This window comes from Ambystoma mexicanum, chromosome 4q, assembly GCF_040938575.1.
Source record: "Ambystoma mexicanum isolate Mex_15411 chromosome 4q, UKY_AmexF1_1, whole genome shotgun sequence".
In the NCBI taxonomy this organism is placed as follows: Eukaryota; Metazoa; Chordata; class Amphibia; order Caudata; family Ambystomatidae; genus Ambystoma; species Ambystoma mexicanum.
Window position 1 is genome coordinate 541,463,192 of NC_090928.1, and position 18,706 is coordinate 541,481,897.

The window sequence follows — 18,706 nt, forward strand, 5'->3', positions numbered from 1 at the left end:
TCTGCTTCCAAAAGATCAGGACTTGCCCGACTCCCTTGGAAGCAGACCCATAACCCCGGTTCCGAGTGCCAGCCAGTCCCAATTGGGACCTTTTGGACCCTGTCCTGGCGCCAGTGGCACCAGGCTCATAAAGATGCCCAGTCCCAGCGCTGGAAGCGCCAGGCTCATAATGCTTGGGTGGACTTACCTGCAGCAGACCATGCTGCTTACTTACCTGCCAGTTGAACCCCTGATCCTCTTCTGTTTGGGACTACTTTTCCTGTTGGGTGGGGCAGGAGCCACTCCCTAGGTTCAGAACACTGGAACTCTTCTGGAAAGCAGGAACTCTTTTCTTACCTAGGCGTGGCTGTGGAAGGAGACACCTAAGCACTACAGGAGGCTATTTAAACCACACCCGATGGATTAATCTTGCTTTGCGTTATTCTGCATTCTCTGCAGCAGAACGCTCATCGTGTCTTCTGCTTCTGATCCTGGGCCTAAGGGAACAAAGGCTTACCATCCTGGAATCCAGTCTTCAGCAGCACCTGTAAAGACAAAGAAAGAACAGGTTAGCACTACGGTCTTCAGTGGCAGCGCATCTGTTACCTGGTCCATCGGCTGTCACCAACGCCTCGCGCTGCATTCCGGCATCTGAAAGACAAAAGCTTACCAGCTCTTCGCACGCTCCGGAGGCCTTCGGCGCTGCATCCCGCATCTGAAAGACAAAAGAAGGTGCGTTTAAAGACATTGGGCAACTTTATTACTCGCGTGCCATTACTCCTTCCCACGCCGAATCCAGTGGGTATTCCAGCACCCTTGAGCTTCTCTAAAGCTCCAAACTTGTACCTGCAAGATAAAAGGGACAGTTAGTGCGCATCGTGAAGCAGGCTACAAGCGCTTACTTACGTGCTTCCAGGCGCTTCTATTCCTCACGCGGGTTCGACCCTCAACTCTCATCAGCCCGCCATCGCCGGAACCCTGCAAAACAAGAGATATCATTACAAAAGACTTTTAAGACATTTGAAGTGCCCAGAACTTACCGTTCGTGCAGTTAACGACGGACAGCAGTCCTCTGAGGTCAAGAGGCCTGCACCCTTATCCAGTGAAGAAACTGGTTACGGCACCCTGCCCCGAGGCAGATGGAGAGCTCGGCGTTCACTTACCTAAGGTGAGGGTGTTAACCTTTGGGGTTCTACAGGAGAAGAGAAAGGGAAGAGGAGAGAGATACCCAATAACCCCAGTTCATTAATCCCATATTTTCTATCTGCAGACATCTTACTCTTCGAGTCAGACATACAGTGCACAGAGGTCCAGCCCAAAGAGCCAACCGTGTGTTACACATCACCTTTGAAGATACAGCATTCACCCAGTCAAGACCGGCGCCTCTGCGGGAATCAGGTGAGCGTTACAGATGGGCCCCATCTACAATCAGGAGCTATAATTCCACATGGCAAGCCTGGAACCTATGGTGCAGGAGGAGTATATCTCCCATTTCAGCACCTGTAGTGCAAGTAGTGAATTTCCTAGCCAGCCTCCCTTCAGCAGGTAGAGCTTTCAGGACTGTAGGGGTATATAGGTCAGCAAATCTCCGCGGAGCACGAGTTAGTGGACGGGGCACCAATAGGGAACACCCGGCGGTGTCCCGATTGCTGAAAGGTGTGAAGATGAGCAAACCTCCCAGACCCAAGTACTCATCACTGTGGGATGTCCAAAGAATTATACATCTGTTCGAGCAATGGCCTAGTAACAACTCTCTATCAGGAAAGCAACGTTCAGGCAAATTATCTACACTCCTTTGCCTAGTGTCTTGTAGAAGAGTTTCAGACGTTAAAGCACTCGAAATAGACAGAAAGATGTATTACCCAGAAGGTATAGCCTTTACCATAGCGCAGCGTACAAAGACCAATTCTAAAGTGATCTCATACCCATATTGGCCGAATAATGAGAAATTGTGTGTGGCAAATTGCATAAAGTGTTATGAAGCAGCGACAGCAGCGGTTAGGCCACAAGGAGTGAAACAATTGCTTATAGCGCGTATAAAACCATACAAAGCAGTCACATCCGCTACTATAGCTAGATGGGTGAAGGAAATAATGGAATTGGCAGGTATAGACACGTCTAAATTTGGGGCTCATTCTACCAGGGGAGCAATGGCTTCACGGGCTTTTGCAGTAGGAGTTCCGCTGCAAGAGATCATGAAAGCAGCAGACTGGTCGAGCGACTCAGTCTTTAAGACTTTTTATTTCAAACCAGTATCCAATATAGCAGCTGCTGTGGTAGAAAGCTTTGAACAAGCATAATGCTCGCCTCCGGTCTTGTCATAGAATAAAGATTGCCCATGCGACTAGCGCAGGAAGTCTTGATTCTATTAAAGACACAGAGGCGAGCATTATCCCACCCTATGAATACAGCGATGGGTGTTATGTTATGATCTGTAACGGTTTCAAAGTTGTGTACGTAAAGACTCGATTACGATATGTGACGAACTGTATTCCCCTTCCCTAACATGCGCATTTCTCTTTTTGCGTAGGAGAGGATCAAAAGAGTAACAGAGATTAGTGTATGGAAGGCAGCAGTCCTGCGAATTTAGAGCACGGCAAAGCTATCGAGGATAGAAAAGACAATTTCTGTTTGGAGTTACGATAATTCAGTTGGATTTTAGACTTTGTTCAGTTAATCGGTGCGCTGCAAAAGAAGAGGAAGGGACCCAGGGAAACGGGGACTTATAGCAGAAGGATTGCCGGATTGGACAGTGAAAGAGGCTGTGGGACTACTAGGCAGAGAAGCCTCATGGGAAATTTAGTTTTGTCATGTTAAGACGATGTTTTCATTTTTTCTTTTCTCGGTTTATACGAGTTATATAAAAAAAATATATATATGTTATATATGAAAACAAAGAAAGATTTAAAAAGCTGTGGTTAGCAGTAATTAAAGAAGATAAAGCATAATGCTCGCCTCCGTGTCTTTAATAGAATCGCATGGGCAATCTTTATTATGTTGCCCAGAATGCTGATAGTTCTGTGGGCTGCCTCGTTTCCGATCGTTGCATATTACCCTTAATAGCCTACTCTGGAAGGGGGTGATCCCAAGGATTGCTTTAGGTACATTACAATGGTTTCGTGTTCATTTGCCGGCAGACTTTTCTCCGAAGTAATTTCCGATGCCCGAAACTCATAAAAATATATGGTGGTGTCGGGGGTTAAATGGATCGGGAGGAGATTGGGGTAGTCTTAAAAGAATAGGGAAATGGGGAGCTTGGGGGAGCCAACCCAAAATAAAAAAATATATATGTTTTTTTTCCAAAGTAATTTCGGCGGTGGAAATTACTTCTAAAATAAGGCTATCAGCAAATGAACATGGAGCACCTTACAATTACAGACAGGGAAAGGGGGGGTATTGTAGCGCTGAATTTCAGTGCATAATATTGGGCATCAGGCCTACAGCACATGGTGGACTGGTTCTCCAAGCTACACAATGATCGCAACACGGTCTGGATAATTACTAGTCAGCACCGTCCCGAATCCTGGAAATGCTTTGGGGGCATTAGTGGGAGCTCGGGAACCTACTTAGCCGTGTGTGTACTGTCATTTGGGTTTGGTGGAAGGCTACTGTACATGCGGGACAGAGGTTTCCCATTTTGCCGGTTGCACCCTTGAGTTGCAGTAGAATGAGACGTGTAACAGCTGGGAGTAAGAGGGAAGCGAATGGACGGCTGGGGAGGGGTAGGATCATGGCCGATTTGTTAAGTGGCAATAACGTACACAGAATTCAAGATTGCTCAGCCTTTGGTTTGCCTGCATATATATATTTTTTTTTATAGCATTTTCCACGTTGATGGCTGGAGTAAGGGAGGGCCCAAGTGGGCTGCCCAAGAAACCAGGTATCCATCGGATAAATTCAACCCTAGCACTAGTGGAAGGTGGAAGAACATCTCGGAACGATATGCGGCAAACCCGGATGAATGTGATAACACTGTGGTAGATCTCAGATTTAAATGGGAAACTGACACGGGTGAGCAAGTCTCAAATAGCGAGTGGGCTATAGTACTTAAACATGCAAAGAGTCTCCAGAAATGTCAAATTCCAATGGACAATACAAAATAGCACAGCACAGCGTGCATACATTACTCCGGTGAGAATAGCTAAAATGGCGGCTGGAGCCGATTGGACTTGAGATGTAGGAAAGAGATTGGGACCTTCTTACACATGTGGTGGGGATGTGATCGGATGGTGGGATTCTGGGATGCCATTTGTTTGGAATTGTTCGAATTATTCGAGATGCAGTCCAAATCAAGGTTAAACGCTGCTTCCTAGGATTATTGCCTCGGGGGAAGGGCAGGCGAGGGAAAGCTGTGGCTAAAGCCCTAGCACTGGGTTTACTGTTAGCCAAAAGGGCGATTATCGCATGATAGGTACAGGGTTGGTCCACGATGGGAGACTGGCGCAGGGCACTGTGCAAATGAATGAGGGCTGAGAGGGATCTGAGTGACCAAGTGGGGAAGGAACAGAGTTACGATGCACAGTGTGGCATGAGATATGGGATACATTGGAGTTAAACTCAGATCTACGACTGCCATGAAGCTTTGAACTAAACAGGATACTGTTATTGCTCATGTGTCTTTAGAGTGGGGGTGGACAATGAAGTTGACACTGATGGCTGTGGGTGGGGGACTGTTGACTACTTTGCTGTATTAATTGTGGATTGGAAACTGATTCTATTGGACAAAAGGACATCATATGACCTGTTCCTATAATCAAATGTATAAGTGTTATGAAAACCAAAATAAAAGGTAAAAGAAAATTGAACAAATTCATTTTTTTATAAAATGGTTAACGGTTTAACAAAAACCTTTACAACATCTTAAAATTAATCTAACTTCATACATCGTAAAAGCCAGGCAGAAATACAACAAAAACAATAGTAATGTCACGATGCCCGCTCCCGGGGAGCCGGCTCAGGCCCTGCGTCCCCGAAAGCGGACATCAAGTCCCCGGGGAAGGTCCCAGCAACCCCTTATAGGGGCCCTTTGGACAGCGTCCTGGCGCCTATGGCGCCAGGCTCATAGAAAACGTCAGTCCTGGCGCCGTAGGCGCCAGGCTCATTATGAAAGTGTTTGGGTGCACTTACCTGATGCAGACCATGCTGCAGAACCCCGGCCTCCTTGAGGCCTGAAAGGAACTACTTTACCTGTGGGACTCATTTACCACCCGGGCGTGGTCGGGGAAGGATACATACCCGATTGGAAGGAAGGACACATTCTAGGAACTTCTTTCAAGGCTATTTAAATCACACCCGATCAGCCACACGTGCTTCGCGTTGTTCTGCATCTAGCAGCTGGACGCTCACCGTGTCTGCTCCTGCATCTTGACTTCTGCCACACCTGCCAGCATCCTGAATCACCTGCAAAGGAAGGGAACAAGAGAACAGAAGAAGGAAAAGGCCTCACCTGCTAAATCTGCATCCCAGAGACATTTCGCCGACAATCCTGAAAAGGAAGACATTTATTTTTAAAAGCACATTGCATCGATCGCTGCAGCACCGCATTCTACTCACCTTTACAGGGCGCCTCCATGTTCAGCAGCGACCATCCGGATTCGCAGTCGCGCCCCTGCGCCTAGGGAGAAAAAGACAAGAACAAAGGTGAGAGAAAGAAGGGAAAAGGGAAGCTAAACTCCATGTCAAGACTTACCTGTTGGGTCATTCCCTTTTCATTTCGGGCCCGCGCCGCATCCAGGCATTTTCGGACCCCGGCCCCTAAGGGGAAAAAGACATCAGCGTTAATGAGTGAATGAAAAGACATTACCAAAACACTCATTAAAGACTTACCTGATTTCCACAAGGATTTCACCGCTCACCTCGGGTCGGTGCCTGTTCCCCGGCATTCCGTACCCCAGCCCCTATGGGGAAAAAGACACTAGCATAAGAACATTAATGCATGGACACAAGGGGAACCACTTATAGAAAAACTTACCTGGAAGCCAAGCAAGTTTGGTTCTCACCCATCCGAAAATCCAGTGACGTAACTGGATACCAACGCGCCCCTGCATCAGAAGCAGGATGGAGAGCTCGTCCTTCCAGACCCTAAGGTGAGACGCTACGGGGAAGCACAGAAGGGTTTTGAGGAGGGTGAGAGGGGTAAGTGGGAGGCCGATTGCATTACCCCGCAGACAGTTAACCCCCTATTCTCACCTACAGAAGGATACTTCTGCGAGTCAGACAAGCCAGATCTGGGGCCCGGTCCAGTCCGTCTTCCGAACCCTGCGCATCACCTTAGACGAGGTCACAGCAGCGCGAACCAGGCCAGCGCCCCCCGTGGGAGTCAGGTGAGCGTTACAAGTAATACCTAAAAAATTAAAAAATAGTCTTCCATCCAGTTTTAAATGATAAAGAAGTTGGTTTAAAGAAAAGAAGCAACTGCTAACACAAATTAAATTTAAAAAGCATATAACAGTACAACACTTAAATGCTGAGCTCAGGGGAACACAATGTCCAACACAGCCAGGAGGGCTACCAAAGTCCAGGATATATTTTAGATACAGTCCCTGGCAACGAAGGGCACATTGCATTCCAAGGAGGGAAACTGTATGAAGACACAAGCAGCCAAGGATCCAAACCAGAGCTATGGCCGGGCCACTGCAGCAAGCCAGCATGGCCAGAAGAGTACCCATAAAATTAGGCAAAGGGCTGAAACGCCATGAGCAGGTAAGCAGACCATGATGAAAGGGGATGAGATCTCTCCTTTGAGTGGGCACATCATAGGTATGGGCGTTTGTATCATCTAGTGCATTAGCAAGGTTTCCTCCCAGTCTGGCACTCAATCTAACAATAATCCTCATTTTCATCAGTTTGATTCTAGGATAAACAGTTCAGGGCCCGAAAACGGAACGATGTCAAGTCTGCATCTATGAAGGAGCTTTCTGTGGAAGACTATGTAAGAGCCAATAAATTAGCTTGCCAACAGCATAGTAACTTTGTTGTATCTCTATGTAATAGATAGTCAGTCCATCTTGAGGACCCTATTAAAGTCTGACTATAGACTATATTCTGGGCGTGTATTCACAACAAATTGGGTACTAGCAACTCTTCCACAGGAGATTCCAATGAGGAACAATCTTGGGTGTGCTGTCTTTACTAGGAAATGTTCTATTCTGACCAAGTTTACCAATCCTGCTGGAGGCAAGGCTGCAGCTGGGGAATGTCCCTGGACATTGAAGATGTAGTGTGGGCCATCAATAAATTGAAACCTTCTAGGGCCCCTGGCCCGGACAGTCTCCCTCCATTTGTCCTAAAGAAAGATCCAGTTGCCTGGGCTTACTTCCTTAAACCACACTTTGACCTTATATATGCGACACACATGGTCCAATCTGCTATTATCCCAATTTATAAGAAAAGGGATCCTTCTGACCCTGGCAATTATAGGCCTATTGCCCTGTTAGACACGGTTAGTGAAGTTTTTTTCCCATCTTGCTGTTCAGAGACCTTAACACTTGTCGGGCAACTTAGACATCTTCTCTCACTTTCAGGTGGGCTTCCGCAAACAGATGCGTACTTCACCAAATGTTACGGTATTGAAACATCTACTGCAAAATACTAAGGGCGGCGACGGGGGCAACATCTACATGGTATCTTCGGACATGTTGTCAGCATTCGACTGTAGTCCATGAAAATCTTTGCGCCAAACTGATTAGATTAAAGGTTCCATTGAAGCTTGTCCAGCTTATTGCGCTTTTACACCACAATACCACTTTGAGAGTTTGCCTCAATAGGTAAGGGGCGGTGAGCAGGCTAATTTCTGTCCATTTGGGTCTAAGACAGGGCTGTATTCTGGCCCCCATGCTCTTTAACATCTATTTAGCCAACATGGACCTGTCTGTTTCCACAATCTAATTCCAGTCAAGCTGGACCACCTCAAGATTCATTGGGTGGCCTTTGCAGAGGATATTATATTATTTGCTAGTACTGACTGTGGCCTTCAACAGATATATTTATACATTGTTTTTTTATTATGGTCTCCAATATCCACTGAGGAATTAGTTACTTTCCCCTACATAGTGTGCACTGCTATTTGCCCAATGATCTTCAGGCAACCCACCTTTTCCTCAACAGAAGCTTAAAATCTTTTTTCTTTCGTATGCCGCAGGCAACAATTTGGTTGCTAAAGGTGGCAAATCGAAGGTGGTAATTTTTTCTAAACAAATCAAGCCTAAGACTGTGTGTGGAGTTTTGGGGGCCGAAAAGGTTGAACTGGTGGCCTCTAGATATCTAGGTTACAATTTAACAAACATTTCCTCTTTGGCTATGTGGAAGGCAGCCCTGAAGAATAAGATCACACCTCTATCTGCTCATTTGAAGAGGATCTTCGGGCAACTGTGTGGCTTTTCCATCATTCCTGTACTTAATTATTTGGGCAAGGTTGAGCCAGTAATATTATATGGGATAGATATGGCGGCCGTAAATCAGGAAACATGTCTCGATTCCCTACAGGGACTAACTTGGAAGAATGTGTTGCGCCGGTCCTCAGCCATTCCTAATTCCATTTTATGCCATGAATAGAACCTAATCTCACTCCAGGCCCGATTTCACGGTGACAGTTGTTGATATATTCCAAGATATTGTCTCCTTCGCCAAATCTGTATAATGATTTGCATCAGATTTGGGTAGTATGTTCAGTAAAATAGGTTGTTTCGTATACTGACACCATGCATGACTTGTTGAAGCGAATTGACTCCTCTGAGTTAGAACTCACAGGTCATCCAGATGCTACTAAGAACAAACTCTTCAGGGAAGACTGGAGGGCGACACTTGATGTCATACCTGCATACTCATCCTATCAGGAGTATGCAAGATTTCCACATAAGAGGGGCCAATTGTCTGCGTATCTGACGTGCTTTCCTTGTAAAAAGTCAAGAAACATCTACCTGTGCTTCAGATTGAACCAAATCCACACCAAGGAAAGTACTAAACATTGGGCCATTTCCACATTGGAAGGGAGAGATTTAAACTGTCGTTTCTGTAAGTCTGTGTCAACTATTCGGACCCTAAGACACTGGGTTCTAGAATGTCCTGCCATAAGTACAATTAGGACAGTTTACTTTCCAAAAGAATTGGAAAGCTTCAAAACGAATTATGGCCAGGAATTTTTATGGCCGAGACCGATGTGGGTTGAAAACATTTCCCTAATCATTGCATTGGTACGCTCCTGAATGAAATTGATCTTGTATCTCTATATAGTAGGAAGCGAAGACAACGGACTTAAGTTTAGCAAGCATGAATGCTTTATTTGAATCAAACTGATTTCTTTTTTCCGTTTTTATTTCTTTAGGCATATTGTGAAGGGAGTTGTTGTCATGACTCTTAATCTTGTTATGTATATAGATGATTTTGCTTGTTTTATTTCTATGTTCATAAAATAGTTGTGTGTAAGGTTTTATGTAAACCAAAAAGCAAATAAAAAAAAATATATATTCTCAAAAAATCGGAGTAGCACTGGGTTCAGGAAGAGGACTTCACCAGATATATTCCTTCACTCACAGGGGCTGGCCAGCCCACCAATCCCATCAAGGGATTTAAAACAAAGGTTTTGGCGGCCAGCCAATCAGGTTAGCGTCAAACACTGCCAAACACTCAGGCCCACCCCCACAGGAAGTGTAGTGGCCTGGCCAAGGCCAGGAACTGGTCTGAACCAGGCCACACAAAGGCTAATCTTGTGTGGTTTCCCTGAACAAAAGAAGTCCCCTAAACAAAAGTGGCAGACAGTAGGACTTAAAAAAATCCATTAGACCCTAATGGCTACCAAAAAGGCACATTTGGTTACTAATGCGTAAAATCAGCTTGCACCACTGGTTAGGCCAAAACTAAATATCAGCTGCCACCAGACTACCACCTAAATGTAGGGTGATAAAGTCACCCTCGTCTTAGACACCCCTTGGACTGGGCACTTTATGGGCAACCCAATACCATATACCTCAAGGATAGACAATAGGGATGAGTGGTAGGGGGACTTCAGGGGTCCCACCGACCACCAAGATTTGACCATGAAAGTAAATAAAAAATACAAAAAGGGAAAAAGCCAAAAGAGTAGGGGTCCCATAAAATGAGACTAAAGAACCCCAATAATGGAGTTCTGCCCTAACAATGCGGGAGTTCTGTGAGGGAGAAAAAGGACTAAAAGGGTATGATGGATTAAGTGTAGAAGAGAGTAAAAGTGAAAAGCGAAGCAGGACATTCAATTAGAAATTGATGAGTCATCAAGTGAAAGGAGAGTATAGAAAAGGAATAATAGTAAATGTACCTTAAATGGCGACGATAGAAAGAGGAGAAAGAAGAAATAAGATAATCAGGGGAATAAATGGGAAGGACAAACTAAAGAATCAGAAGGAATGAAACCAAATATTAGGTACAGGAATTCGGGGTACACATACACATCACACCATTTCTTACATGCCAGGAGTCCTTTATCACTAGGCAATGGCTAGCGGCGAGTGCAAAGTTTAAGCCCTGCAGGATCTAACTAGCTCTGATCTTGCAACGTGGCTAGCATTTTCTGCTCTGATATTTCAATCATTGGCCTAATTTCTGTATACAGCTTACCTCATGACCCAATGTCAATCCAAGTTGCAGTACGCTAGCAAGACCTTTGAATGTTTACACTGCAGCATTTTATGTTATTAGGTGCTGAAACAAGAGCGATCTTGAAGTACTAGAAATTCTCATCTAGAACCTTTTCTGACAGTTGGACACAAGACCTGGTAGCTTTTTCAACAAGAGAGTAATGTTTGCTAAAACACATGATCTGGACAAATATTATGCACTGAGGATCTCCCTCAATGACCTTTATACTGGAGTTAGACAGTCTAGTTTTGTTGTTTCGTGTCCCTGTGTCTGTCGCCATCTGCGAGGATGCCTGGATGCTTTATCCACATCACTAGCCTTTAATGTTTAAAACGCCGAAGGGAAGACCATAAAATAAAATGAATTGTCAGATGAGGCTTGAGTCAGAACAAAGTACATTTGCTCAGTAAACCTTCTTGGACACACACCCATGTCGGGAACTATATTAATATGTGTTTCCATTGTGAAAGGTTAACACAGAAAGTTTAAATTACAGAATCAGAGACTTAAGTAGATTATGGTTAATTATCTGTAATTTGTGCAGAGGATAAAAAGTGCACTACTACTTAAGTACTTTGGTGCCAGCAAGAATAAATAACAATATCAAGTTACATCATCGAAAAAATGCCACCATTCCAAAGAGATCACCACCTCTCCCCAAGCGGGAGCCACACCTCCCTGGGACTAGGGAAATTAGCCATCTATGTTTAACGTCTGGAGGTGACCTGCCCCTTAGAGTATAACAGCGCTATAAGTCAATATCCCTGGCCACCCAACGAGGCATTAACACCTTTGTAGGGTATATAGGTGTTAGATTTTGTGATTACCATGTTCAGTGTCTACTAATGGCTGGCTTGGCAATCTCCTGTGAAGTCTAAGGAGGCGAGTGAACCAGCCCACTGGAGGAGCATCCCTCCAGCCAATCACAGAGGAGCCCTGCAGAGCTGAACTGTGCAAAAGGAGGTGTGGAAAGAGGGAGAACACGGCAGTGTCGGCGTGGAGGATGACAACACGCACCTGGAGAGTGCAAGGCTCAGCTGACAGACAGCCGGACAAGCCCAGGGAAGCCGAGAGTCTCGGTAGGATTGCACAGAGCCCAGCGGAGAAGCCACACAAGCGACTCCATACCGACCAAATTGAACTCCGGGAGACAGATGTGTAAGTCGGCAGAAGAGCGCCTTAAGCGGCTCCCCACTGACTGGAGAACTGGAAAACAGCCCTCGTGAGGAACACCGCTCGAGACACTCGGGTATGTGACAGCTCCAGTGGAGACCAAGGAGTGAGGAAGAGAGAAAAAAAGGCCCAGATTGAGGAAAGATGAATAACACCCCAGAGGAGGGGAGTGAGAAGAGCCACGCCGTGGGTAAGAAGGAGAAAAGCCCCAGAGGGGAGAGAAAGTGGTATAGAACCTCTGAGTGCAGGAAGCGTGAGGACAACTCAGAGTAGGTAGTGAGAGTAAGAGCCATACTGGGGACGAAGAAAGGCTGAAAGAATCTCAAAGTGGGAAGAACGAGGCATGGCCTGGAAGGCCTTGAGAGCATTCCAGAACACCAACAACTGCTGATCTTAAACCGCGGGCAAAGGATTTACTAAAAAGGGACATAGTTGGGGTTAGAAGCCAGCAGCCATAATTTCCAGAGAAATAGTTCAACAAAGTGTTTCTTTTGTTTAATTTAGGAAGATAGGGAAAGTGGTTAGGCCAGAGTAGGAACTTTTTTTTTTACTTTTATCTTTATTGTCCCCGGCTACCATGTAATGGATGCGAACGACACCCCCGCAACACCCAACCCCCATTCATCTGACCAACGGGAGCAGGGGACACCCCTGCAACCCCCTCTTCCATTAGTCGGAGTAATTGGGGTCGGGATATTAATACTGCGCAAGGCATCGTACTCTGTACAGGTGAAATTTTTTCGCAGTGTTTGTAGAATTCCAAAAATAAGACCCCTTCAGGATCAAAATGTTGGACATGTTGAAATTGAGGGTTGAATATGCGGATTGCTAGAAACTGCAGAAGAGGTTGATGTGCAATTGAAAGCATTTGAAAAGCATGATCTGGAAACAATCAGTCTGACAGAAAAGAGTCAAAAGAACGTGTTGTGCTCTAGCACCTTGAAGCATCTCATGTGCTAGATGGAATTACCAATAACAGTCTCAGACCCAAGTAACCAGATAGACTCAAAGAATATGGCAAAGTACTACTTTATTATCAACACAGAATAAAGTAGGGTAATCTGGCGAACAACGGGCTGCAGTCCACACACTCGCCTCCAAACTGGACTATGCAAAGGTTTTATACCTCAATGTACGTCAGCTATGATGTCATCCTACGTGGCAAACTGCAAAACGTATTGAAGGGAGGGATTGTTTAAGGGAACATATAAACATACAGGCTGTATAGGTGTTAGTGACACCATTGGCTGCCCCTTCCCTGTTAGGCATGACTCAGACTACTGCTAAATATATGTATAGTATTGATTATAGTGGAATAAATGCAGCAGGTTGGTCTTTTCAACTAGCAAGCCGTTACATAGACCCTCTAATTGGTTGGCATGCTTTCCCAACCTTGGACATTCGGCGCCTTAGCAGCACTGTAAGCAAAACGAAACCCAGGTGCTGAGAGAAACGTCAGACTTGTCCCCACTTGCCCAAGTAGTCCATCATCGCTCAACGGTCCGGCCCCAAACAAAGGCTTCTCCGTTATAGTTGAGCTTGCAGCATGTTTATTCTGCAACTTTCTTTTTTAAACATCTTTTCATTAATTTCAGCATATAAAACATAACAAATTCAGAAAAAACCAACATCATTTCCCTCCCGCCTCCCCCCTCTAACCTCTAACCTCAGTCGTAGCGTAAGTAAGATCTTTAGATCTGAAACCCCCTTCCAACTCCTCAACAATGGAGGTCCAGCAGCTTTAGTCTTTGGGGGCACCATTGCTCCCTGAACTCCCCCTTCAGATAGTCCAGTGTCTCACCCCAATCGGCAGAAAAACTTTCCAATTTCCCCTCTGCCGCTTATGTGGCCCATTCCAATGAAACAATGTCCCACACTTTCCTAAGCCAGTCCTGCTCCGCGGGAATCCCCGGGCTCTTCCATTTTTGAGCGATTAGCCCCATCGCCGCTAAGGTAAAGACAACTTTCACCTTGCGGCTCCCCAGTCTCCTCTCTTCCCCTCCCGTTATGTTCTTCCCCAGCAAAATCTCCCAAGGATCTTGGCTACCCCCCATCCCCAGGGCTGTGGATTGGGCATGTGCAATGTCGTGCCAAAAAGACCGAATACACGGGCAGTCCCACCATATATGAACAGCTGTGCCCACCTCCCCGCAGCCCCTCCAGCAGGCATCTGAAGTTGTTTGGTACATTGCATGCAGCCGGGCCGGGGTATAGCGCCATCCATAGATATACTAATACCATGCTTCCTGTAGTTGGGAGCCCTGGCCACTCTTGGGATTAACCTCCATAGTTCCTCCCAGTCCCCCCTCCACATCCCCGCCCCCACCTGCTGCTCCCATCCCTTCATGTACGGCCAGGTGACCTTCAGGGCCATGCTCTCTAAAAGTTTATATAAATCCGATATGAGACCCCCCTGGAACCATCGTGGGTTATGAGGAACCGTTTGAATTGTGTCAATTCGCCCGTAGCTACCCTCTTGACTTCCGCGGACATGACCCAGTGTCTAATTTGAAAGTATCTGATCCTTTCTCCCTCACCAACTCCAAATTGCAGCTTACATTCCTCGAAGGTCTTCACTGTTTGGTTGTGAAACATATCCCTCAGTGTCCTGCATCCTCCTCCCTCCTATATTCGGAACCCTCCTCTCACCAGCCCCGGCGAGAAGTCCCAGATATTGAAGATAGGCGTGAACGGGGACGGAAAGGATGAGATCCCTCGCCTCTTCACTGCCCTGTCCCATGTGCCTACCATCCCCTTCGTAATATCGCTCACGTATATATGAGGCGGTCTCAGCCTCAGGGTGAGCCATAGTACTTCACCCAGGTGATGTCGGGCGACTGCTCTGTCCATTTCTACCCAATGCTTTTCATAGCCCGCTGCAAACCATTCCCTAATCACCCGGAGAAGTGCAGCCTCATGATATCCCCTAACATCCGGTAGACCCATAACCCCACGCCCTTTGGACGGCGTGAGAAGACGCCAAGAGACACGCGGTCTCTTACCCTCCCAGACAAACTCTTTGACCACACGGTCCAGTTCCTTAAAGAAACCCACGGGAATGGACAACGGAATTGCCTGAAACAGAAAGTATGCGAGGGAGGATCACCATTTTAAGCACTGCCCCCCCTCCCTAACCACGAAATCCTAAGGGCGCTCCACCTATTCAAATCCTTTTTAATTGCCTTTAACATGGGGGGGTAATTCGCACCATACCAGCCGCCTAGGGAAGGGGTCACCCGGACCTCCAAGTATCGTAACCAGGCTGGGCTCCATTTGAACAGGGAGGGTGCCTTCAATTCTTTAGCCTTGTTCTCCCCCAGGGACTGATTCATCAGTTCGGACTTCTGCCAATAGACCCGCAACCCCCGACACCTCCCCAAATTTAGTCAGCACTTCTATGCATAACCTGATGGATCCCTTCGGCTACATCAACATGAGTAACATGTCATCCGCGAAAGCCGGAACCTTGTGCTGTCATCCCCCAAATGGTACGCCCTGGATCCTGTCCGTCTCCCTTATGGCTATTAACAGGGGTTCTAGATATATAGCATAGAGCAGGACAGAGGACACCCCTGTTTCGTTCCCCGCCAAAGCTTAATTGGGTGCGATACCTCCCCATTAACTAGGATCCGTGAGCCAGGGTTTTTATAGTTCGCCGCAACCATATTGATGAATTCCGACCCGACACCCATTGTCTCCATAACCAGGAACAGGAACGACCACTCCACCCGATCGAACGCTTTTTCAGCATCGAGTGCTAAGAGGATCGCCGGAGTGGTCGTCTTCCGTGTTTTCTCGACAATGTGGGCTACCCGTCTGATGTCATCAGCCGTCTGCCTCCCAGCCACAAACCCTTTCTGATCCTGGTGGATCAGCTAAGTTAAGTGCTTTTCCAACCGCCTGGCCAATATTCTAGTGTATATTTTCGCCTCCATGTTTATGAGGGCAATGGGCCGATATGATGTACAGTCTTCAGGGTCTTTACCTGCCTTGTGTATGAGTGTTATTTTTGCCTCCTCCATTGATGGGGTTATACCGCCTCTAGACCCAAATGAATTGAATAGTTGTGTTAGGTGTGGAACTAACAGAATGGAGTAGAGTTTATAAAACGATGCTGGATAGCCATTTGGGCCCGGGGCTTTACCACGGGGGAGAGCCACTATAGTTGCTCTAACCTCATCTTCTGTTCTTCTGTGATGTCTCGGCCTAACTCTCTCCTCTAATTTCTGGACAGCCGCGGAAGGGGGAGGGCCCCCAGTAAATCCCTCTGTGGTCCCAGTGCCAGATTCTGCGAAGAGTATAGTTCTTCATAAAACTCTGTTAACCTCCCCTTAATCTCTTCTGTCCGAGTGAGTCTTCCCCCCCCCCCCCCTTATCCCTCATGGCCACAATAACATTCCGTTCCCTGTTCCCCCTCAGTAGACGCGCCAAGAGTGAGTCCGCCTTATTGGCCTTCGCATAGAATATTTGTTTAACCCCAAGCATAGTCGTTTCGGCCTTTTTGGTCCTTAGGATTCTCAACTGGCCTTCTGCTGCCCTATACTCCTTGTACACCTTTCTATTGGGGTTCTCCTCCAAGCGCACTCTGGCGGCCTCACCTTCCAACTGTGCCTCTAGCCCCCTCAATAATCTATTTCTCTCCGCTTGCAGAGCGATCAATTCCCCTCTCAGGGTCGCTTGAACGCATCCCACCTAGTCTCTAGGCTCGTATCGATGCTATTGTTCCGCTCAAAGAAATTCCGAATCTTACCATCCATCCATCTCCTCCCGCATCACCTGGTCCCTCAAGAGCGTCTGAATTTCCAGCTCCACACCCTCGGCCTACTCCCCCCCCCCCCCAGCCGGAGTTCCATCCGGACAACCTTGTGGTCAGCAATCCCCATGGGGCCTACCTCTACTGACCATCCCTACGATCAAGCTTGCCGATGCCCAAATATAGTCAATTCTTGACTGAGTTCTATGAACATCTGAGAGAAATGTGAATCCCTCCTGTTCTCCTCTTAGTGCCCTCCACACATCCCGCAAACCTGCTTCCTCCCACCGTCCCTTTGAGGCGTAGCTACTGCTCCCCCGCCACCCCTCCCCTGCTGTGTGCGGTCCCCCCTCCTATCCCTAGCCAGGTTAAGATCACCCATTAGAATCACCTGCCCTCTCGCAAAATCCTGTAAAGTGCCCAAGGTCTCCCGAAGGAACTGATCCTGGCCCGCATTTGGGCCATACACTGAAGCTATCGTGTATGGAGTGCCCATGTACTCACCCCTCACCATGATATACCTGCCACTCTTATCCCAGAGGGTGTCGTTCACTCGAAAGTCCATCCCTCTTCCAAATGCCAATGCTACTCCCCCTTTCTTGGTGGGACCCGATGCGAACAATATTTGCAAGTAGCCTTTCAACCGCAGGCGATGCTGGTCCTTCCGCCGTAAGCGGGTTTCCTGTATCGCTAAGACATTTGGTCTGTGGGACCTGGTAAATTGCTCTAATTTCGTATGCTTAAGAGGGGAATTCAATCCCTTAACAATATGTGTTAACCACTTGAATACTGAGTTGGTATCTAGCACGCATCTCTTGGTCGGAACTTGCCACTCTCACTAGGTCCCTCCCTGCACCTCACCATCTCTCCCCCTCAATTGAAGGTTTTGAGCCCCCATTACCCTTTTGCCCCTTACCTCCATGTCTTGCTCCCTTGGAATTTGAACTTACCTGCTGGACGATATGACATCCACCCAACTCCCCCCACCCTCTTCTCCCACCCTGAATCCCCAATTTAGGGTGAGACCCCCCCCTCCCACCCCACTTAACAGCTCCCCAGAGCAGCCGCTGCCTCCGCTCCCCCCCCCCACCCCCACCGGGCCTCATCGCCCTTTCTGATCCCAGTATGTGGCACCCCTTGCCCCCGAGCTCATCTGCCGCCTTTATGGGTCCACCACCCCTTGCCCATTGGGTTTTTATTTAGAACGCACCCCTTGCCACCAATCCCGCACTCTAAACAGGAACCCTCCCGCACTCCTTAGATGAACTGCCATTCCCTCTCGGACCCTTCCGCCTTTTGTCCCCAAAACCCCCTCCCCCTTCGCATCACTAGCTTGGCACTGAAGAGGTTAACAGGAAATCCCCAAAGCAGCATACACAGAACAAACAAAATAGTCTCGACACAACAACCCCCTTTACTCCAGTCGCTTGATTTTAAACCCCTAGGTACACATGCCTTTCAATGGAGGTTTCAGATATAGTAAGAAATTGGAAAGAAAATTTAAGTTGCTCACCAGAGTGACTAGAGTACTCATAGTCTTAGTCTCCTTTCCTTCATCCTTGTGAGCGTACCCCCAACATGGGGACGACACCGGAAACTTTGGCAGCAAAAAACAGAGCTTCCCCTTTAAATTTAGTAAAGCACGCGTGACGCAGCCTCGGGCGTGTAAACGCTACGCCAAGGCCCCACCATCCGGCACCCCACCTCAGTCCCCTTACAACACATCAGATGCTTAAAAATCTGGCTACACTTATTGCATATTAGCCATTGGCATACTAGCGGTGGAAGGCAGGTGTGACGTATGGAGGAAAGGGGACTAAGGACTACGAGTACTCTAGACAGTACAGTGAGTAACTAATTACTCATACGTCCCTGTCCCCTTTCCTCCATCCTTGTGGGTGATTCCACCGAACAATAACCTAGGGTGGAGCTGTGACAACCTTCCTCATATCTAGGACGAATCAAAAAGGTTCTTCAGAACTGCCTGACCAAACTCTGCATCGCGCCTGGAGCCGTGTCCAGTGAGTAGTGGTAACAGAAGGCCGACAAAATGGCCTAAGTAGCCACCTTGCTGATTACATCCCAAGAAGCATGTCTCTGAAACACGGTGGCCTTGGATCTGATCTCATGGGCAATAATCCCCTCATTAACAGGTCTGCCCATGGCGGTGTACGCTTCCGAAATAGCCTG

General features: G+C 47.2%; 1 protein-coding gene across 6 annotated transcripts in view; it reads right to left on the reverse strand.

The window, feature by feature from the left end:
- The window catches only part of REPS1 (RALBP1 associated Eps domain containing 1), a 2,155,944-nt gene that overhangs the window by 1,718,405 nt on the left and 418,833 nt on the right, over positions 1-18,706 (reverse strand). The gene's annotated exons all lie outside the window — the stretch shown is intronic.